Raw genomic sequence first — 24,656 nt, forward strand, 5'->3', positions numbered from 1 at the left:
CGTTACAACATGACACGTCAAGATGTAACGGAGGGTCTGTTTTCAACTTTTCTCCAATACTATAGAGCCAATACCATGTCGATCAACTCTTGAATAGAAACCTAGTTCACACCGATTTTGAAGTCAACACAGTCGCTACAGTCCCATTAGTTTTCTTTGTAGCCTCGTTTGAATGTTGCGGTTGCGCACATTTGTACGAAATGGGGTGAGTTTACATTACTCGAATGCGCAGAAATATAAAAGCGGCCATTTAAAAAAAATTATAAACAATGGCGCCCATTATTTTCACTGAAGCGAGAGAAAACATACTTCGGAATTAAATTTTGCCTATTCACATCAAAATGTTGCATGAATACAATATTTGAACTTGATGGGTTTATAAATACATGCTGTGTACATTGGCATGTTTACCTGCCTACAATACCCACTGTCGCACGCGTAGATCACAAGCCCATATTAAGTCAATAGTGTTAACTGGCTAGCTACTATTTTTAGCTAGCTAGATACCCACGAAGAATTGACATTACTGTACCTTGCATAACAGTAGTTTTAGGTCATTTTCTGGTTAGCTACATTATTACAATTCACATATTCTGTATCTAGCTGATAGTTATGAAGTAAAAAGTTTGCTGTGTGTATATATCTTGTTTTGTCTCTATTGTTGCCATTGTCCTGGTTGGAATAAGGTTCAGTGAATTGAGAGGTGTAGCGTGAGGTAACACAGTAATGGAAGTGCAAGTGCTTCTCAAATGTTTGTGTGCTCCACACTCTCGTCCTCACAAGAACGTACTCAAGAGAACATCCTCAGAGAATGCACTGGGAACATGAGTGAGTGGAGCACGGTAGGATTGCATATTGAAAAATGCCCACAGATCTCAATGAATGGCAAGGACAAGACTGGGTGGCAGGTAGCTTAGCGGTTATTAACACTGGGCCAGAAACCGGGCGCCGGTTCGAATCCCTGAGGCGACTAGGTAAAAAGTATGTCGATGTGCCCTTGAGCAAGGCACTTATATTCACCCTCATTTCTGCTGTCAGTAGCCCTGGATAAGAGCGTAGGCTAAATGAAGCAATAAAATCCATTTCATCAGCCTAAAAATCCTATTCAAGAGGGCAGCTGTTTGTACTCTTCAACATTAATTTCCCAGAAATCTGTCAAACTGGCAGTTACAATGACATGTTATGGCAATGAGCTGTAACTGAATTGTCTCGACACATAAAACCAGTATCTTTCTGGCACTTTGGAATAAAAAGCACAGAAGAAGTAAAGGCAGCCAAGTGGAACTCTTAGTACAAGCCCTGTGAGAAAGAGGCTTATTCAGACATCCACTAGTCGGACCCTTCAGACAGGAGACCATTAGCTAGGGGATGGACACACACACACTAGGGATCCCTAGAACGGAAGTCCCCACAGTCGCTAATTGGGGGAGAGCGGAAAAGCCAAGGTCCCCAGGTTCAAAAGCAATCAAAGCACCAAATGGAGGAAGGAGCTGGTTGAGTGACAGATGTGGATGGAAAATGTGTGAAGTAAGAATGTGTGCGCGCGCAAATGACAAAGTCTATGTGTCTGATTGAGACTGCTGATTGAGTAGTCGTGCAGAGGTATACCAAGACACGCGTATGCCTCATGCTCGTCACTTTACCTTGACAAGCCAGAGCAGGAGAATGTAGATGGATATTTAGATGAGGTCACTGGATAAATGGAATATGACACTTAATATGCACTGGGAGCTCGTCTGAAAAACCAGGCATTCTAGAAGCTGTCTGTTCCTTGAGAAAAGACAAGCGAATAGACTTCTATTCTCTACATTATTAGTACATCTAACAATAAAGAAAAAGTGCATCGATCCGAGACCTAGACCGAGGTTGTGCATTCTTGTATACTAACAAAGACGGCAACATCTGGGAGGGTAGAATACATGCCTCTAGTAATCGACGGCAACACAAACTAAGACCAAATTGTACAACAGCTTGACTCACACGTAACCCTTTATGTTACGCTACACGTGCAACTTTGTAGATCGCCAACGATGAAGCCTTGACTAAGCTGTTCTGGGCGCAACAGAAAAACCCTCAGACCAGTCTAGACCAAACTCTTCTCATTGTGAGAGCCTACATCTTATGACGACACTGACTGGAAAATGGATAGAGAAGATTGCTTAGTACAATGTAAACAGAAGCCTCGTCATTCAGCAGTACTGTAGGTGGACTGTAAAGCAGCTTAGCTGTGCACCTCAATTCAATAACCCTTCAAAACATCACTACATTTGACTTGATCCTTCTTGAATACTGGACATCGTGATGTTACAGACTGGGGTAATGTGGGATATTGAAAGTTGCTTAGTACAGTCGTGGCCAAAAGTTTTGAGAATGACACGAATATTAATTTCCACAAAGTTTGCTGCCTCAGTGTCTTTACATATTTTTGTCAGATGTTACTATGGAATACTGAAGTATAATTACAAGCATTTCATTAGTGTCAAAGGCTTTTATTGACAATTACATGAAGTTGATGCAAAGAGTCAATATTTGCAGTGTTGACCCTTTTTCAAGACCTCTGCAATCCACCCTGGCATGCAGTCAATTAACTTCTGGGCCACATCCTGAATGATGGCAGCCCATTCTTGCATAATCATTGCTTGGAGTTTGTCAGAATTTGGGGGTTTGTCCACCTGCCTCTTGAGGATTGACCACAAGTTCTCAATGAGATTAAGGTCTGGGGATTTTCCTGGCCATGGACCGAAAATATCAATGTTTTGTTCCCCGAGCCACTAAGTTATCACTTTTGCCTTATGGCAAGGTGCTCCACCATGCTGGAAAAGGTATTGTTCGTCACCAAACTGTTCCTGGATGGTTGGGAGAAGTTGCTCTCGGTGGATGTGTTGGTACTATTCTTTATTCATGGCTGTGTTCTTTGGCAAAATTGTGAGTGAGCCCACTCCCTTGGCTGAGAAGCAACCCCACACATCAATGGTCTCAGGATGCTTTACTGTTGGCATGACACAGGACTGATGGTAGCTCTCACCTTGTCTTCTCTGGACAAGCTTTTTTCCGGATGCCCCAAACTATCGGAAAGGGGATTCAGAGAAAATGACTTTACATCAGTCCTCAGCAGTCCAATCCCTGTACCTTTTGCAGAATATCAGTCTGTCCCTGATGTTTTTCCTGGAGAGAAGTGGCTTCTTGCTGCCCTTCTTGACACCAGGCCATCCTCCAAAAGTCTTTGCCTCACTGTGCGTGCAGATGCACTCACACCTGCCTGCTGCCATTCCTGAGCAAGCTCTGTACTGGTGGTGCCCCGATCCCGCAGCTGAATCAACTTTAGGAGACGGTCCTGGCGCTTGCTGGACTTTCTTGGGCGCCCTGAAGCCTTCTTCACAACAATTGAACCGCTCTCCTTGAAGTTCTTGATGATCCGATAAATGGTTGATTTAGGTGCAATCTTACTGGCAGCAATATCCTTGCCTGTGAAGCCCTTTTGTGCAAAGCAATGATGACGGCACGTGTTTCCATGCAGGACGTTAGCGTCCCACATATACCAGAGAAGTTAACGAGAGAATCACTGACATGATGTCAGCTGGTCCTTTTGTGGTAGGGCTGAAATGCAGTGGAAATGTTTTTGGGGGATTCAGTTCATTTGCATGGCAAAGAGGGACTTTGCAATTAATTACAATTCATCTGATCACTCTTCATAACCTTCTGGAGTATATGCAAATTGCCATCATGCAAACTGAGGCAGCAGACTTTGTGAAAATTAATATTCGTGTGATTATCAAACTTTTGGCCACGACTGTTGCAGGCATTGATAAGAGGAGTGAGCACTTTGGGGTAGAGGTCAGGTCAGATGACGTGAGGAAGAAGAGATATCACTAAGGTTCTGTCTAGCAACAGAGATGCATTGGCTGTTCAGATGTGTAGGAGGAGACTCAACCTAGGAGGAAGGGTTAAATATCAGTGCTTGTGTGAAAATGTTTTTAATGCAGCTGAATTGATCCTCTAGGAAGAATAAAGCTTTCATAATGTCCGTGGAGTTTTATACTCTGAGAATTACAACCAAACAAAAGTGTCTGAATATTATGTAAATTAGGTATGTTTTTTTATGTGTAATACATTTGCAAGCATTTATAAAAAGCTGTTTTCACTGTCATTATGGGCTATTGTGTGTAGATTGATGAGGGAAACCATTTAATTGAATCCACTTTAGAATAAGATCTGTAATGTAACAAAACGTGGAAAAAGGGAAGGTGTCTGAATACTTTCCAAATGCACCGTACAACCATGGTTTTATCAGAAAAAATTAAAACACAACGAGGCTGATGGAACAGATCAGAACTTTAAGCTAAAAATGTTAATAAACTTTTTATTTCTTCACATTTTACTCGCAGCAATGCACACACGGCAATACACGTGTCAGCATGTTTGCTGTCGCCAATGCACTTATATCACCTTTTGAAGTGTAGGCTAATTATTTATGTACGTTTATGCAAGTTAGTGCGAGTCACATGCGTTCGACGGATGACAGCTAAAACTAGCATTGTCCCGTTTGGCCTTTTTACATATCATTCAGACTGAAGAGCTCAGACACAGAAGCTATAGAAAGGCCAAAGTCCCCCACCACTCTCCATGTCTCAAGGCCTCTCGTTTCCAAGCCTCTCTCTCTCTGCTGCCCCCTCTATCTGGCTTCAGCCTCTCCATTCCTCTCGGCACCCACAAAACCTTAAACCCTCAGCCCTCGCGTGAACTGTCTTGGACTATAGCTGGAGCCTGGACATGGCATGAACATGCTGCTACTTTATGCATAGAGTTGCCTGTTAGCATTTGCCTGCAGATAGTACTTACAATTAGGTAGTCTCAACTTTTCAGCGCCATCCACTATTGTTAATGTCAAACTATGTCTGCCCCACTCTACCCATTTACTTGGCTTTTCTCCTGATTCTCTGTAGTATCCTACTCTAGGCCTACCATCTGTCTGTCTGTTTAGAGTTGGGCTACAACTACGAATTGTGTTTTGTTCATCTTTCAAGCATCCAATTCCTAGCCTCCCAATGTGCCAGTCCCACACTACCGATTCACTCGAACTGCCTCTTGATTCCCACTTGCTCCCTATTTGTCTTGGCCGTCTATCTTCTCTCTCCCACTGCCTCCAATTTGTATGCAGCTCCAGCCACCAGAATAGAGCTCTTACTTAAAATGTAATTTGCTCGTGTGGCTCATACCTGCTGTGTTCACTACACACCGTATGGAAGCATGCATCGTGAGTGTCTGTATTGGGCATTAGTAATACATGGGATTTCTGTGTGATCTAAAAACGAGGAACAATTTGGTGTGCGGCGGGGCTTTCTATTGAGTGTTTGTGCATTAGACTACATGGTGTTTGGAAAGCTGTTGTCATGTTTACCAGAATTACCACCCCTGCTACACTAATGAGGATTTTACCATCGTGCCATCTGATACCCTGCAAGCTAGTTGGGCTCTCGTTTTTGGATTTGAGGGACATTTACTTACTGGAATCATAACATTTCCATAATCCTTTTTCTCAAAAACACTTGTTCGGTTTCCCATATGCATGTTTTACAAAGCTATTGGTTCTAATTTCCACGTGTCCATTTTCTCTTCCTATCCGTGTTCAGCGTGTGTGCCTGTGTTGTGTCAACACACGTCGTTAGTTGTACTTGTGTGTTAAGCTCTTGACCCGTGACTGAGTAACATGTAAGGGCTTGTAGGCGTCTGACCCACTTAACCACTACAACCAAATAGATTACCTTTCCCTGACTTCTGTAGTATGTTCTATACTGAACTGTGAGCAGTGCCAAACATGCTTTTTCGGAGCTATTCTAAGTCTGGCCCTCACTACACTTATGGTAAGTCTGTGTACACTACTTCTAAACCAGCCTCATCTCAGTACATGCAGTTCTGAAAATGCAAGCACTGATCCAAGGTCTGTTTTGGTTAAAGCACTACACAAAGGATTGGTAGAAATTTTTGCATGTTATTTTCAGGATATGTCCGAAATATATCTCCAGTAATAGTGGAATGATAGTATTTCACAGTATTACTTGCCTGCCAAAGTTGTAATTGTCTGTGATATTCGCCTATTGATTTCTCCCGCCGGAGCGGCGTCTTTTGTCAAAATGGGAAAGCCGTTTCGAATTTGTGGCTGTGTTAAGTGGAAATCGGGTCAAGTGGTCAATGTAGAAATCACTGTCATTTCCTGGTTGTTAAAATTCTACACTGTTCGCTCAATTTCAGTTGGGGAGAAAACAAGCACTGAATAGTGGAGGGCATCATTGTACCATCTAAATCACCGTGAAATCTTTTCAATAACAGAAAAATATCGTTTTTACAGCAGTTTGAAGCTGGTGGAGCAAAACCGAAAGTAAAAAGGCTCAAGCCTTAGTCTCTGCCATGTTACAGGGAAATGGGATACAGGGGAGGGGGAGATGTGTTTTGAATGCAGCCTAGTGCTGTTGCAATTCACTTAGCTTCCACATAAGGGAGAAATTCTGGGTGTAGCACCTAGAATAAGAATTCTCAGAATTTGAGTAGGGCAGGCTTTTCCTGGATCTGTACTTTGATGCAACTCTTACCTGACGTGAGCAAGAAGTTGCCGTTAATACTAATGTGCGACATTCAACTCAAGGTCCTCATCTCAAGTCAAATCGCACCTGTTCAAAAACAAATGGCGTGTTTCTCAGCTCAGTTGAAAGCTTTGCAGAATATGTCCACAGAGGCACGATTCCTTTCTTCGACACCGATGCCATCATGAATCGCACAACATTTCACAGCATCAGTTACAAAATATAATCGAACACGTCTGCACAAACAAATGCAATGCCTTTCTGTAAAGGCCTTTACATCTTCCCCATACACTATTCTACAGCATCATGAGTCAAACTCAAACACTTTCATGTCCCCATCAGCCTATTCACTGTGTCTGAAGACTACAAAAGCCCTTGTCTTCTCAGAAAACCAATGTTTGTTTACACAAAGACTAGTTTATCCCTACGAGAATGAGTTTATCTGCCTTTGGATTCCATTCTCCGCTCTCTCCATCGACAAGGCTTTTTGACAGCTCCTCATTGGATGTCCTTGAGGTGGTGGCTGCGACGGCGCCCGCAGCACATGGTAAATACAGCAACGTGTGTGTGTGTGTGCACATGACTCACGTTTTAATTACGTGGAGCTGTTTGAATAGCTACACACACACACGTTCTGGAGTTGTTTCAATAGCTGTAAGTCTTCTGCCTATGTCGGTGTGTCCGGGAGCGCTAGTCGCTACATTGTTTGTATTGCATTTGTATTGCTGAGGATCATGGCGCTAACAGACGCTAATGTCCTCCTACTGATCCATTAAACAAACCTAAAGCAATTACTTCATCCTCCGAGGGACATTGTTATTGATGCTTTACAGTCAAGCTACTGCTGAATGACAAGGCCCATTTCATTTCTTTACATTGTACAGTCGTGGCCAAAAGTTTTGAGAATGACACAAATGTACATTTTCAAAGTCTGCTGTCTGTTTGTATGATGGCAATTTGCATATACTCCAGAAGGTTATGAAGAGTGATCAGATGAATTGCAATTAATTGCAAAACCCCTCTTTTCCATGCAAATTAACTGAATCCCATAAAAACATTTCCACTGCTTTTCAGCCCTGCAACATAAGGAACAGCTGACATCATGTCAGTGATTCTCTCGTTAACACAGCTGTGAGTGTTGACAAGGACAAGGCTGGAGATCACTCTGTCATGCTGATTGAGTTCGAATAACAGACTGGAAGCTTCAAAAGGAGGGTGGTGCTTGGAATCATTGTTCTTCCTCTGTCAACCATGGTTACCGGCAAGGAAACACGTGTCATCATCATTGCTTTGCACAAAAAGGGCTGCCAGTAAGATTGCACCTAAATCAACCATTTATTGGATCATCAAGAACTTCAAGGAGAGCGGTTCAATTGTTGTTAAGAAGGCTTCAGGGTGCCCAATAAAGTCCAGCAAGCGCAAGGGCCGTCTCCTAAAGTTGATTCAGCTACGGGATCAGGGCACCACCAGTACAGAGCTTGCTCAGGAATGGCAGCAGGAAGGTGTGACTCCATCTGCACGCACAGTGAGGCGAAGACTTTTGGAGGAAGACTTTTGGAGGATGGCCTGGTGAGTTCAAGATTGAACTCTTTGGCCTGAATGCCATGCGTCACCTCTGGAGGAAACCTGGCACCATCCCCACGGTGAGGCATGGTGGTGGCAGCATCATGCTGTGGTGATTTTTTTCAGCGGCAGGTACTGGGAGACTAGTCGGGATCGAGGGAAAGATGAACAAAGCAAAGTACACAGAGATCCTTGATGAAAACCTGCTCCGGAGGGCTCAGGACCTAAGACTGGGGCGAAGGTTCACCTTCAGGACAACGACCCTGAGCACACAGCCAAGACAACATAGGAGTGGCCTTGTGACAAGTCTCAATGTCCTTGAGTGGCCCAGCCAGAGCCCGGACTTGAACCCGATCGAACATCTCTGAAGAGACCTTAAAATAGCTGTGCAACGACGCTCCCCATCCAACCTGACAGAACTTGAGAGGATCTGCGAGAAGAATGGGAGAAACTTCCCAAATACAGGTGTGCCAAGTTTGTAGCGTCATACCCAAGAAGTTTCAAAGGTGTAATCGTTGCCAAAAGTGCTTCAACAAAGAACTGAGTAAAGGGTCTGAATACTTATGTCAATTTAATTTCAGTTTTTATTTGTAAAATATCAAAAACGTCTAAAACCTGTTTTTGCTTTGTCATTATGGGGTATTGTGTGTAGATTGAGGGGGGGGGGCGATTTAAACCATTTTAGAATAAGGTTGTAACGTAACCAAATATGGGAAAAGTCAAGGAGTCTGAATACTTTCTGAAGGCATATATTTTATATAGGTATATATTTTGGGTGGAATGAACAGTTGACTGAAGAGGAGACGGCCTGGGATTCGTGCGGTTTGGTCCGTTTCTGCTGTAACATGGACTCTTGACAACGTGATGAAACTTTGTTGCTCTTTGCTGAAACGAGTCTTCGGCTGCCTAGGCAACACCCCCCTCCAGGCAGCAGCAGCGCACAGAAATACATTGAATATAAAGGGCTTGGAACCTCTGACAATTTGAATGGTAAACTCATGCAATGGAATGCATTTTTTGTAATGTCAGTTGAGTTGAATCAAATGACAGCACATGTTGATGGGTCAAATGTCAAATAGGGGAGGGGCTGCTTATATTTGTCCTGTTTCACTGCAAGTAAAAGTCGGTAACCTGTACAAGTGACAGGTGTGAAATACGTGTTTTTTGTATATCCCAACTCCCCCCGGCTAGTGGGGTCATGGCCAGGGATCAGCCATTACTGGGGAAAGGGGTGATACCTAGTCAGTTGTACAACTGAATGCATTCAACTGAAATGTGTCTTCCGCGGGTGGGGGCTGCCATAATTGACATCCACGTCTTTGGCGCCCGGGGAACATTGGGTTAACTGCCTTGTTCAGGGGCAGAATGACAGATTTCTACCTTGTCAGCTCGGGGATTCGATCCAGCAACCTTTCGGTTACTGGCCCAACGCTCTAACCATTAGGTTACCTGCCACCCCAGAGACCATAGAGAAATTAGCGTTAAGTGCCTTGCTCAAGGGCAGATTGACATCTTTTTTTTCTTTTTCTTGTCGGCTGGGGGATTCAAACGGGCAACCTTTGGCCTTCTGGCCCGATGCTCTTACAGCTCTAGGCTATCTGTCGCCAACTTTCTGCTTTCATTCCTGCTTTGCTCCTATAGGTACACTCGCAATGGCCACCAGTCCACCCATTATGCCATCATTGACTTGAATGGGGAAGCCTGTTCTATTCATTCTATTTCTATAGCAGCACATGCAGTCAGAAGAGGAGAAAAGGTGTCTTAAAAATTGATACTATAAAAATAATTCTTGAAATGCTATTTGAACAGTTATTACGGTGACAGGCAGTCATTTGGCAGGCTAATTAGAGTCATCCAAAAATCCATGTCTGTCAGTCCTATTTCAAGCCTAACACACAAATCACAATTTTGCACGTGCACACACAAAGTTAGAGCCCATACAGATCCATCCACAATGCCAGTCATTTACACATAGAAAGAATAACTGTAGTTTAAGTTAAGCGCAGTAAGTGAAGCAGCATTCATTTCTTCCGGTCCCTAGTCCCATCCTGTCTTCCTGTGGGTCTCTCCTCGCCTCCTGCTCTGTAGTCTGTATCCTCTCTAAGGCTGGGCCCCCATGGGTCTTGCCAAATGACACACACAAGACAGACACAGGATCGCTCACACGCACGCGGCCGGCATATTTTAATAATAGTGCGATGCTGGCCATTTGTCCCTGAACATCGCTGACACAGAAACATGACTGGAGCAGCAGCTGAGAGATGAGTCACTATGAAACTGTGGAGAGAGAGCAGCAGGACACAGCCGCTATTCATTACACACTTACCAAATCAGGTGGTCGGACATACAGATACTCACTCACACCTCTGCCACGGTGCTGTCATATAAATCTGTAATAACCCAATCCACTGCCACTTATCATTAGTTCTGTCAAACTATTCGACCTCTCCATCACTTTTATGACATGGAGCGAGCAGTCTGAAACACCTCCCACAGAGTCACACACAGTCACACACACACAGTGCAATGGTGTCACACACAGCCCTCACTCACTCTGCTTACTGAGATGATGTAAGGTCTTACTAACACAAATGGTCACTCTCACATGACGGTCTCCATCTCACGCCTGCCTGCACAGGAGAACACACCGCCACTCACTCAATCATTATTAACAGGCAAAAAAATCAAGACATTGACCATCATATGTCTAAAGTATTTGCTCAAGGCTATTGACCAGTCCAACAGTACACAGAAGAATCTATGCTCCTGTCTCTTCAATGTCTATAGCAGGGCTGTTCAATGTCGGTCCTGGAGGGGCAAAACACTTCCGGTTTTCTTCCTCTCCTTCTAATCAGGGACTAATTCAGACCAGGGACACCAGGTAAGTGCAGTTAACTACCAGGTAGGAACAAAACCCAGAAGGACCGGAATATTAACAGCCCTGGTCTACAGGAATGTGAATGAGAGAATAAAACAGTGCCTTTGAGAGGAGGGCCTTGGATGGACAACCTGGATTCTATATAAATCTTTGCATTTGACTATTATTTGTATTGTTTGTCCTATAGCTCACCAATATACACTGAGACAAAACATTAGGAACATCTGCTCTTTCCATGACATAGACTGACCAGGTGAATCCAGGTGACAGCTACGATCCCTTATTGATGTCACTTGTTAAATCCTCTTCAATCAGTGTAGAAAAAGTGGAGGAGACCAGTTAAAGGATTTTTAAGCCTTGAGGCAATTGAGACATAGATTGTGTACGTGTGCCATTCAGAGGGTGAATGGGCAAGACAAAAGATTTAACTACCTTTGAACGGGATAGTAGCTGCCCGGTGCGGTTTGAATGTGTCAAGAACTGCAGCGCTGCTGGGTTTATCACGCTCAATAGTTTCCCGTGTGGCTCAAGAAAAGTACAACACCCAAACGACATCCAGCCAACTTGACACAACTGTGGGAAGCGTTGGAGTCAACATGGACCAGCATCCCTGTGGAACGCTTTCGACACCTTGTAGAGTCCATGTCCCAACGAATTGAGGCTGTTCCGAGGGCAAAAGGGGGGGGGGGGGGGCACTCACTATTAGGAAGGTGTTCCTAATGTTTTGTAGTTCACATTTCGAAAGGGGATCAACGTACTGTACTATAACACACAAATCGACACTTGATCGGTACTAAACGTTTGCGACCTCCACCAGATCGTCTCTAGATCCCAAGTGGCGCACGACCTAAGGCACTGCATCTCAGTGCAAGAGGCGTCACTACAGACCCTGGTTCGATTCCAGGCTGTATCACAACCGGCCTTGATTGGGAGTCCCATAAGGCAGCTCACAATTGGCCCAGCGTTGTCCGGCTTAGTGTTTGGCCGGGGTAGGCGGTCATTGTAAATAAGAATTTGTTCTTAACTGACTTGCATAGTTAAACAAAGGTTAAATAAAACATTTATTAAATTCTGGAAACTGATCTTGGTTTCAAATACCTTTCAAATGTATTATTTTTGTACATAATTGTACAGATTAATTTAAATCAGTCTTTCCTATGATATTTAGAATGGTGATCAGCAGTCAGAAAGCTGATTGATACTGCTCTGAAGTGGTTCCTCTCTCTCCCATAGGGATCCTCTTGCCTTGACCGGTGCCTCAGCTCATTACCACGTTGTTTATAGGTCTGATCTATGGATCTGCCACGGACCAAGGGAAGTAGACAACCATACCTCTTCCTGTGTATTAATTGGTCCCCCCTGACCCAGAGGGGATGGTAGGACATCTCCACGTTATATGCTTGTTTCCCCTCGCTTGAATAGTTTGCGATCGTCCCGCCTAAAGGGGAAGCAAATCACTGAGCATTGGGGGGAGGGAACGCCATCTCTGCATGTGAAGATGTGAATTCCGCTTTGTTCTGAAAACATTTGCATTCCAAATTTGAACAGTTAAGACTGTCAAGATCACACTAGCTCAGTCACCCAACACCTCGTCCCTTTCACGCTCTGTTCCCTCTCCCCCGCCAGAGATCTCGACACAGCCCGGGTGATAAAAGAGAATCTAAAACCCAAATCAGGAGCAGTGTTTAAGAACTGATAAATAATGTAGAGGGCGTTCTACTGGACAGCAGAGGCTCAGATCTACAGCCAGTGCAGTGCTAGCAGAAAAAGCAGCTCAGAGAGAAAAGTTACGGGGGATACAGATGGGGAGTTGGAGGGTGAGAGAGCAGAAGAGACTATACAGGCATGCAGAGAAGTCATAGCAGCTCTGCTCAGCCAGTCTTCTCTGCCACAGGGCTGTTAAAAAGGTAATGGCATTCTGACAAAGCTGCTGCTTTTAAAAACAGGAGCTTTCATCTCAACCAGTGGATAGGAGAGGGGAGAAAATCCACTATGACATGCGGCACAAAATCAACCATTCTAACCAACTGTTTCGTGAGAAAGAGAGAGGGAGAAAAGGGGGAAGAAGAATGCATGCTACGAAAGAGGGTGAAAGAGTGAGAAAGGGCCATGAGGATAAAGAAAGGAACACAGACAGGAAGAGTAGGAATAAGGCAGACGGGGACAGAAAGAGACAGAATAGAGCAAAGAGGCATCTCAACACAGAGGAGACAGTCATGAAACTGAATGCGGTGCTCGTTCTCAGTTGAATCCACACCCACAGTATAACAGAACTGGTAACGCCTGTAAGTCAAGAGAAGTGAGCAATTGTAAGTGAGCAATTGTAATCTGTGCACTGACTAATCGGTCATGTTTTACCCTTCAAAGCCAAGAGTTCTTTAGCAATGCCTGTCAGTTGTTATGCAAGCTGTCACATAGACGGCAATACAACATGTAGGCTACATCATTATCGATCTCATAGGAGTCGTGCACAAATCGAGCTAGCTACAGCAGCAACCACCTACTACGCACATTGCTGTGGGAGTGTGGGTAGTTGCATTGCTCCCTTCTCTGCCATTAGCGGTGGTTGGTTTGTGTACAGCAGTGAAGAAGAAACCCTGGGAGGTATAAAATATTAACGAGGGCCCATTAGGAAGCGGAGAGTGGGTTAGCTAGGTGAGGATGAGCTCTAGAGGAGAGGAGACGAGTAGAGCAATGCACCCATTAAACCCATTCAGAGGTAGAGCAGAGGCCCAACACCGGGTTAGTGTGGAGGCGAGATATTGAGGAGGACTTGAGATGTTTCAACTTTGAAGATGATTAGACGAGATGCGACGAAAGTCTCAATCCCAGCTCACCACAGATCGTCGTTGTTGTGTGTCACGTGTGAGCATGTGTATATTTGTCTGTACGTATACATCACAAGAGGTTGGTGGTACCTTAATTGGGGAGAACTGGCTCGTGGCAATGGCTGGAGCGGAAAGGTATTAAACACATCAAAACACACGGTTTGATGCCATTCCATTCGCGCCGTTCAAGCCACTATTATGAGCCATCCTCCCCTGAGCAGCCTCCACTGGTATGCGTGTGTATCTCTGCGCAAAGTAATGAAGAGGAAAGGAATAGGTAGAACATGTACAGGTATAGAAACTGACAATGGTTTTGGCCCAACCTACCCAGCGTCTATTTTGGGACTGTGTATCAGTCAGTCACGTGGGCTGGCGGGGTGATGGATCATGATGAGATTAGCCCGTATGCAGCGCCGCCGTGCCAGGAGTCTGGTGTCACTTTCACTCAGACTCTTTATCAATAATGAGCCACTGGCAGCATGCTACACTAGGTCACGCTATGCTAGGCTACGCTGCTCGAGGATATGCCATGATAGCCAAGGGGACCAAATAGGCCTAAAGTACACCAGTACAGCAATTGTAGTATTGTAGTTTAACATATGTTGGGCTAAATTAGCAATGTAACGCTAAGCTATGCTAATGTAATACCCAAGAAAGGGTTTAACAAACAGCCATGAATGTATAGCTATATAGATAGATATACTGGTGGAACATACGTGGCTAAATCTGCTACAGTGCACTAGCTACATCCCACGGGAACAAGAGACACAAATAGGCAACGTGAATAATTTATAGTACAGGGGGACATATGACATAGGGGGACATACCAAGGTAGCTTAGCAGTTCAGACGTATTTTTCCGTGTTGTCGTGTCGTGTCCTGTATATATATATATTTACACCTTTTCTTCACATATCTTTTATTTATTTTATTATCCAAGAACTCAACTACAAAAGCTTTCCTGCAAAAGCTTTCCTGCAACCCGCTTCACCAATTACAATAAGTACTATTCACCTCAATCTGAAAATCCATCGTGGAAGATAGCCAGGGGCTAATTCAGAAGCTAGCCTGAAAGCTAATCCAGAAGCTACTCCGATAGCTAGCCAGAAGCTAATCTGTAGCTGCCCCGAAATTAGCCGGTTTGCTGGCTAGCGTTGGTGTTTCAGCTGCCCACGTTTTGCGGTCATCAGCTATTCCTCTAGCTCGATAATCTACCGGCACTTTAGTGCAACGCGACTCGGACCGGAGCATTCCGGGACTTTTTTTCTCTCAGTTTCCCCGGATTCCAACCGCAGCCTCAGCCTCTATTTTGCACCTTGATTTCGCAGCTAGCTAGCTGCATACCGTGTGACTATTGGCTTACGTCGACCCCGGAGCTAACTCAAATCATGCTGGAGCTAGCCAGCTGAGGAGTTCCATCACCATCCGGACCCGCTTCTTTGTTGCTGCTGCAGATACGGAACCCCACCGGGCCTTCACGACTGACTGCCGACGTTATCTGCCCGAGGGATTTATCCAACCGGCACCTCCGTCCCGGCGTTACCTGAACGCTCATCTGAGGCCCGCTAATCGTTAGCTGTCTTATCGGCTGCTATCTGAACAAAACCCCACTACACGGAACCTACCGACGGAAACGCACGAGGTATCTACAAACAGACCTCCATCCTATGCTGCTACCGATAGCCATATACCCGGCCAGCTGTCTGGATCGCCACGACCCCAACCAACCTCTACTCACTGGACCCTTATTTATCACTCGATTAAGCTTGCCTCTCCTTAATGTAAATATGCCTTGTCCATTGCTGTTCTGGTTAGTGTTTATTGGCTTATTTCACTGTAGAGATTCTAGCCCTGCTCTCTATACCATATCCAACCCTGCAGTTCCACCACCCACATATGCGATGACATCACCTGGTTTCAATGATGTTTCTAGAGACAAGATCTCTCTCATCATCACTCAATACCTAGGTTTACCTCCACTGTATTCACATCCTACCATACCTTTGTCTGTACATTATTCCTTTAAACTATTTTATCGCCCCCAGAAACTTCCTTTTACTCTCTGCTCTGGTAGCTCTAGGCGACCAATTCTCATAGCTTTTAGCCGTACTATTATCCTACTTCTCCTCTGTTCCTCTGGTGATGTAGAGGTGAATCCAGGCCCTGCAGTACCTGGCTCCACTCCTATTCCCCAGGCGCTCTCTTTTGATGACTTCTGTAACCGTAATAGCCTTGGCTTCATGCATGTTAACATTAGGAGCCTCCTCCCTAAGTTTGTTTTGTTCACTGCTTTAGCACACTCTACCAACCCGGATGTATTAGCCGTGTCTGAATCCTGGCTTAGAAAGACCACCAAAAATTCAGACATTTTTATCCCCAATTACAATATTTTCAGACAAGATAGAACGGCCAAAGGGGGCGGTGTTGCAATCTACTGCAAAGACTGCCTGCAGAGTTCTGTTATACTATCCAGGTCTGTTCCCAAACAATTTGAACTTCTACTTTTAAAAATCCACCTCTCTAAAAACAAGTCTCTCACCGTTGCCGCCTGCTATAGACCACCCTCTGCCCCCAGCTGTGCTCTGGACACTATATGTGAACTGATTGCCCCCCATCTATCTTCAGAGCTCGTGCTGCTAGGCGACCTAAATTTGAACATGCTCAACACCCCAGCCACCCTACAATCTAAGCTTGATGCCCTCAATCTCACACAAATTATTAATGAACCTACCAGGTACCACCCCAATTCCGTAAACACGGGTACCCTCATAGATATCATCCTAACAAACTTGCCTTCCAAATACACCTCTGCTGTTTTTAACCAAGATCTCAGCGATCACTGCCTCATTGCCTGCATCCGTAATGGGTCAGCGGTCAAACGACCTCCACTCATCACTGTCAAACGCTCCCTGAAACACTTCAGCGAGCAGGCCTTCCTAATTGACCTGGCCGGGGTATCCTGGAAGGATATTGATCTCATCCCGTCAGTAGAGGATGCCTGGTCATTTTTTAAAAATGCCTTCCTCACCATCTTGAATAAGCATGCCCCATTCAAGAAATTTAGAACCAGGAACAGATATAGCCCTTGGTTCTCTCCTGACCTGACTGCCCTTAACCAACAGAAAAACATCCTATGGCGTTCTGCATTAGCATCGAACAGCCCCCGTGATATGCAACTTTTCAGGGAAGCCAGAAACCAATATACACAGGCAGTTAGAACAGCCAAGGCTAGCTTTTTCAAGCAGAAATTTGCTTCCTGCAACACAAATTCAAAAAAGTTCTGGGACACCGTAAAGTCCATGGAGAATAAGAACACCTCCTCCCAGCTTCCAACCGCCCTGAAGATAGGAAACACTGTCACCACCGACAAATCCACTATAATTGAGAATTTCAATAAGCATTTTTCTACGGCTGGCCATGCTTTCCACCTGGCTACCCCTACCCGGGACAACAGCACTGCCCTCCCCTCTGCTACTCGCCCAAGCCTTCCCCATTTCTCTTTCTCCCAAATACAGTCAGCTGATGTTCTTAATGAGCTGCAAAATCTGGACCCTTACAAATCAGCCGGGCTAGATAATCTGGACCCTTTCTTTCTAAAACTATCTGCTGAAATTGTTGCCACCCCTATTACTAGCCTCTTCAACCTCTCTTTCGTGTCGTCTGAGATACCCAAAGATTGGAAAGCAGCTGCGGTTATCCCCCTCTTCAAAGGGGGGGACACCCTTGACCCTAACTGCTACAGACCTATATCTATCCTACCCTGCCTTTCTAAGGTCTTCGAAAGCCAAGTCAACAAACAGATTACCGACCATTTCGAATCCCACCATACCTTCTCCGCTATGCAATCTGGTTTCAGAGCTGGTCATGGGTGCACCTCAGCCACGCTCAAGGTCATAAACGATATCGTAACCGCCATCGATAGGAAACAATACTGTGCAGCCGTATTCATTGACCTGGCCAAGGCTTTTGACTCTGTCAATCACCACATCCTCATTGGCAGACTCGACAGCCTTGGTTTCTCTAATGATTGCCTCGCCTGGTTCACCAACTACTTCTCTGATAGAGTTCAGTGTGTCAAATCGGAGGGTCTGTTGTCCGGGCCTCTGGCAGTCTCTATGGGGGTGCCACAGGGTTCAATTCTTGGACCGACTCTCTTCTCTGTTTACATCAATGATGTCGCTCTTGCTGCTGGTGATTCTCTGATCCACCTCTACGCAGACGACACTATTCTGTATACTTCTGGCCCTTCTTTTGACACTGTGTTAACAACCCTCCAGGCGAGCTTCAATGCTCCTACCAGGTGGCGTGGCGAGAATCTGTCTCCTCACCACGCGCTCTCACCACTGGTGTCCCCCAGGGCTCTGTTCTAGGCCCTCTCCTATTCTCGCTATACACCAAGTCACTTGGCTCTGTCATAACCTCACATGGTCTCTCCTATCATTGCTATGCAGACGACACACAATTAATCTTCTCCTTTCCCCCTTCTGATGACCAGGTGGCGAATCGCATCTCTGCATGTCTGGCAGACATATCAGTGTGGATGACGGATCACCACCTCAAGCTGAACCTCGGCAAGACGGAGCTGCTCTTCCTCCCGGGGAAGGACTGTCCGTTCCATGATCTCGCCATCACGGTCGACAACTCCATTGTGTCCTCCTCCCAGAGCGCTAAGAACCTTGGCGTGATCCTGGACAACACCCTGTCGTTCTCCACCAACATCAAGGCGGTGGCCCGTTCCTGTAGGTTCATGCTCTACAACATCCGCAGAGTACGACCCTGCCTCACACAGGAAGCGGCGCAGGTCCTAATCCAGGCACTTGTCATCTCCCGTCTGGATTACTGCAACTCGCTGCTGGCTGGGCTCCCTGCCTGTGCCATTAAACCCCTACAACTCATCCAGAACGCCGCAGCCCGTCTGGTGTTCAACCTTCCCAAGTTCTCTCACGTCACCCCGCTCCTCCGCTCTCTCCACTGGCTTCCAGTTGAAGCTCGCATCCGCTACAAGACCATGGTGCTTGCCTACGGAGCTGTGAGGGGAACGGCACCTCAGTACCTTCAGGCTCTGATCAGGCCCTACACCCAAACAAGGGCACTGCGTTCATCCACCTCTGGCCTGCTCGCCTCCCTACCACTGAGGAAGTACAGTTCCCGCTCAGCCCAGTCAAAACTGTTCGCTGCTCTGGCCCCCCAATGGTGGAACAAACTCCCTCACGACGCCAGGACAGCGGAGTCAATCACCACCTTCCGGAGACACCTGAAACCCCACCTCTTCAAGGAATACCTAGGATAAAGCAATCCTTCTGCCCCCCCCCCCCCCCCCCCTCCCTTAAAAGATCTGATGCACTATTGTAAAGTGGCTGTTCCACTGGATGTCATAAGGTGAATGCACCAATTTGTAAGTCGCTCTGGATAAGAGCGTCTGCTAAATGACTTAAATGTAATGTAAATGTAATGCCATACAACTCTCCTTCCGTGGCCTCCAACTGCTCTTAAATACAAGTAAAACCAAATGCATGCTCTTCAACCGATCGCTGCCTGCTCCGGCCCGCCTGTCCAACATCACTACTTTGGACGGCTCTGACTTAGAATATGTGGACAACTACAAATACCTAGGTGTCTGGTTAGACTGTAAACTCTCCTTCCAGACCCACATCAAACATCTCCAATCCAAAGTCAAATCTAGAATTGGCTTCCTATTCCGCAACAAAGCATCCTTTACTCATGCTGCCAAACATACCCTTGTAAAACTGACCATCCTACCAATCCTCGACTTCGGTGATGTCATTTACAAAATAGCCTCCAAAACCCTACTCAATAAATTGGATGCAGTCTATCACAGTGCCATCCGTTTTGTCACCAAAGCCCCATATACTACCCACCACTGCGACCTGTACACTCTCGTTGGCTGGCCCTCGCTTCATACTCGTCGCCAAACCCATTGGTTCCAGGTCATCTACAAGACCCTGCTAGGTAAAGTCCCCCCTTATCTCAGCTCGCTGGTCACCATAGCAGCACCTACCCGTAGCACGCGCTCCAGCAGGTATATCTCTCTAGTCACCCCCAAAACCAATTCTTCCTTTGGACGCCTCTCCTTCCAGTTCTCTGCTGCCAATGACTGGAACGAACTACAAAAATCTCTGAAACTGGAAACACCTATCTCCCTCACTAGCTTTAAGCACCAGCTGTCAGAGCAGCTCATAGATTACTGCACCTGTACATAACCCATCTACAATTTAGCCCAAACAACTACCTCTTTACCTACTGTATTTATTTATTAATTTATTTTGCTCCTTTGCACCCCATTATTTCTGTCTCTACTTTGCACTTTCTTCCAATGCAAACCAACCATTCCAGTGTTTTTTTTTTTTAGTTTTTATTTTACTTGCTGTGTTGTACTCACTTCGCCTCCATGGCCTTTTTATATTTTTATTTATTTATACATATATCTGTTTGCCTTCACCTCCCTTATCTCACCTCACTTGCTCACATTGTATATAGACTTATTTTTTTTATCTTTTTCACTGTATTATTGACTATATGTTTGTTTTTACTCCATGTGTAACTATGTGTTGTTGTATGTGTCGAACTGCTTTGCTTTATCTTGGCCAGGTCGCAATTGTAAATGAGAACGTGTTCTCAATTTGCCTACCTGGTTAAATAAAGGTTATAAAAATAAAATAAAAATAAAAAAAAATGTGGGCTAATGTGCCATAGCTGGGCATGCTATGGAATCCTAGCCAGGAAATAGAGTATAGTCCCTAACACTCTGTGTGTGTGTGTGTGTGTGTGTGTGTGTGTGTGTGTGTGTGTGTGTGTGTGTGTGTGTGTGTGTGTGTGTGTGTGTGTGTGTGTGTGTGTGTGTGTGTGTGTGTGTGTGTGTGCGCGCGCCTTAGCCAAATACATTTAAACTCAGTTAAAAGTGGTGACCTAAGACAGGGCATTTTAACTAGGATTTAATGTCAGGAATTTTTCACAATTACTGACATTTAATCCTAGTAAAAATCCCTGTTTTAGGTCAGTTAGGATCACCAATTTATTTTAAGAATGTGAAATGTCAGAATAATAGTAGAGAGAATTATTTATTTCAGCTTTAATTTATTTCATCACATTCCCAGTGGGTCAGAAGTTTACATACACTCAATTAGTATTTAGTAGCATTGCCTTCAAAATGTTTAACTTGGGTCAAACGTTTTAGGTAGCCTTCTACAAGCTTCCCACAATAATTTGGTTGAATTTTGGCCCATTCCTCCTGACAGAGCTGGTGTAACAGTCAGGTTTGTAGGATCCTTGCTCGCACACGCTTTTTTCAGTTTTGCCCACTAATGTTCTATGGGATTGACGTCAGGGCTTTGTGATGGGCACTCCAATACCTTGACTTTGTTGTCAATAAGCAATTTTGCCACAACTTTGGAAGTATGCTTGGGGTCATTGTCCATTTGGAAGACCCATTTGCGACCAAGCTTTAACTTCCTGACTGATGTCTTGAGATGTTGCTTCAATATTTCCGCATAACATCCTGACTAATGATACAGCAATTGCTGTCTATTTTGTGAAGTGCACCCATCCCTCCTGCAGCAAAGCACCCCCACAACATGATGCTGCCAGCCCCGTGCTTCACAGTTGGGATGGTGTTCTTCAGCTTGCAAGCCTCCCCCTTTTTCCTCCAAACATAATGGTCATTATGGCCAAACAGTTCTATTTTTGTTTCATCAGACCAGAGGACATATCTCCAAAAAGTACGATCTTTATCCCCATGTGCAGTTGCAAACCGTAGTCTGGCTTTTTATGGCGGTTCTGGAGCAGTGGCTTCTTACTTGCTGAGCGGCCTATCAGGTTATGTCGATATAGGACTCGTTTTACTGTGGATATAGATACTTCTGTACCCGTTTCCTCCAGCATTTTCACAAGGTCCTTTGCTGTTGTTCTGGGATTGATTTGCACTTTTCGCACCAAAGTACATTCATCTCTAGGAGACAGAACACGTCTCCTTCCGGAGCGGTATGCCGGCTGCGTGGTCCCAAAGTGTTTATACTTGCGTACCATCGTTTATACAGATGAAAGTTATACTTCAGGCGTTTGGAAATTGCTCCCAAGGACTTGTGGAGGTTTACAATTTTTTTTCTGAGGTCTTGGCTGATTTCTTTAGATTTTCCCATGATGTCAAGCAAAGAGGCACTGAGTTTGAAGTTAGGCCTTGAAATATATCCACAGGCACACCAATTGACTCAAATGTCAATTAGCCTATCAGAAGCTTCTAAAGCCATGACATCATTTTCTGGAATTTTCCAAGCTGTTTAAAGGCAGTCAACTTAGTGTATGTAAACTTCTGACCCACTGGAATTGTGATAGTGAATTACAAGTTAAATGATCTGTCTGTAAACAATTGTTGGAAAAATGACTTGTGTCATGCACAAAGTAGATTAACCATGGAGAAAGTCCCACCAAACATGGGCAGAATTGTCAAGAGTTGAACAGGGCTTGGATTTAACTGATTAAGTACCAACGAGGTGGCCATTCTAATTTTCAGAACCTTGCCAGGTAGAGAGTTTTATTTATTTGTTGTATTTTTATGATACCTCTTTTTCTCCCCAATTTCATGGTATCCAATTACAGTCCCATCGCTGCAACTCCCGTACGGACTCTGGAGAGGCGAACATTGAGAGCCGTGCGTCCTCCGAAACACAACCCAGTCACACTGCTTTTGACACAAAAAGGCTGTGCTGTTAGCCCACCAGGCGAACCAATGTGTCGGAGGAAATACCGTACAACACCTGGAGACCGTGTCTGCGAGCACTGCGCCCGGCCCACCACAGGAGTCACTAGTGCGCGATGGGCCGGCTGCGACAGAGACTGGACTTGAACCAGGATCTCTAGTGGCACAGCAAGCACTGTGATGCAGTGCCTCAGACCACTACGCCACTCGGGAGGCCAGAAAGACAGAGTTGATTTCATGCAACAGGGTGGTACTCATATTGTGGTTCAGGTCATCATTAAAAGTTGAAAGTTAAGAAAATTAGTTACAACGACTCCATGTAAATGATACATCTAAATACACAAGATACAGTATTCTAAAATACAAGAAGGTTATTTTAGGTCCAGTTTCATTTTCATGAGTGGTTTTCACATGAACCCAGAGTCAGTCAGAGTGTGACAGGTAAGAGTGTAAGTTCAGGTCAGTGCTAGTATTATTAGTTACAGCATCATAGAGAGGTCTGTGGTCCAGAAGTGGTCTCTGGTCTGTGGCATAGCAGTAGGCCTATGTCCTGAGGCTGAAAGAGACTGAATGCTTTCACACTCCTACACTCCTCCTCTCTCCTACCAGCTGGTACTGACCTCTGGCTCACTCAGCCCACACTCAGCTGGTGTGTTTCACTCTCTCCCTCTCTTCACACTTGCCTTCTCCTTTCTACTTACTGTCCTTCCCACGCTCAAATCTCCTTTCCATTCAATACTTCCTTCTCTCTCCTTCCGTCCTTCCACCTCACCCACCTCTCCTCCCCCCCTTACCTTCCTTCCATCCGCCTCTTCTCCCCCCTTACCTTCCTTCCACCCGCCTCTCCTCCCCCCTTACCTTCCTTCCACCCGCCTCTCCTCCCCCCTTACCTTCCTTCCTTCCGCCTCTCCTCCCCCCTTACCTTCCTTCCGCCTCTCCTCCCCCCTTACCTTCCTTCCGCCTCTCCTCCCCCCTTACCTTCCTTCCGCCTCTCCTCCCCCCTTACCTTCCTTCCGCCTCTCCTCCCCCCTTACCCTCCTTCCATCCGCCTCTCCTCCCCGCCTTACCTTCCTTCCGCCTCTCCTCCCCCCCTTACCTTCCTTCCGCCTCTCCTCCCCCCCTTACCTTCCTTCCATCCGCCTCTCCTCCCCCCTTACCTTCCTTCCATCCGCCTCTCCTCCCCCCTTACCTTCCTTCCATCCCCCTCTCCTCCCCCCTTACCTTCCTTCCATCCGCCTCTCCTCCCCCCCTTACCCTCCTTCCCCCTTAACTTCCTTCCGCCTCTCCTCCCCCTTACCATCCTTCCGCCTCTCCTCCCCCCCTTACCTTCCTTCCGCCTCTCCTCCCCCCCTTACCTTCCTTCCATCCGCCTCTCCTCCCCCCTTACCTTCCTTCCACCTCTCCTCCCCCCTTACCTTCCTTCCATCCCCCTCTCCTCCCCCCTTACCTTCCTTCCATCCGCCTCTCCTCCCCCCCTTACCCTCCTTCCCCCTTAACTTCCTTCCGCCTCTCCTCCCCCTTACCATCCTTCCATCCGCCTCTCCTCCCCCCCTTACCTTCCTTCCATCCGCCTCTCCTCCCCCCCTTACCTTCCTTCCATCCGCCTCTCCTCCCCCCTTACCTTCCTTCAGCCTCTCCTCCCCCCTTACCTTCCTACCGCCTCCCCCCTTACCTTCCTTCCTACCGCCTCCCCCCTTACCTTCCTTCCTTCCGCCTCTCCTCCCCCCTTACCTTCCTTCCTTCCGCCTCTCCTCCCCCCTTACCTTCCTTCCTTCCGCCTCTCCTCCCCCCTTACCTTCCTTCCTTCCGCCTCTCCTCCCCCCTTACCTTCCTTCCGCCTCTCCTCCCCCCTTACCTTCCTTCCGCCTCTCCTCCCCCCTTACCTTCCTACCGCCTCCCCTCCCCCCTTACCTTCCTTCCGCCTCCCCTCCCCCCTTACCTTCCTTCCGCCTCCCCTCCCCCCTTACCTTCCTTCCGCCTCCCCTCCCCCCTTACCTTCCGCCTCTCCTCCCCCCTTACCTTCCGCCTCTCCTCCCCCCTTACCTTCCTTCCGCCTCTCCTCCCCCCTTACCTTCCTACCGCCTCTCCTCCCCCCTT

General features: G+C 46.1%; 1 protein-coding gene across 8 annotated transcripts in view; it reads right to left on the reverse strand.

Moving 5' to 3' along the window:
- The window catches only part of LOC129839645 (regulatory-associated protein of mTOR), a 181,314-nt gene that overhangs the window by 125,416 nt on the left and 31,242 nt on the right, over positions 1-24,656 (reverse strand). The gene's annotated exons all lie outside the window — the stretch shown is intronic.

Source organism: Salvelinus fontinalis, chromosome 40, assembly GCF_029448725.1.
Source record: "Salvelinus fontinalis isolate EN_2023a chromosome 40, ASM2944872v1, whole genome shotgun sequence".
Classification (NCBI taxonomy): Eukaryota; Metazoa; Chordata; class Actinopteri; order Salmoniformes; family Salmonidae; genus Salvelinus; species Salvelinus fontinalis.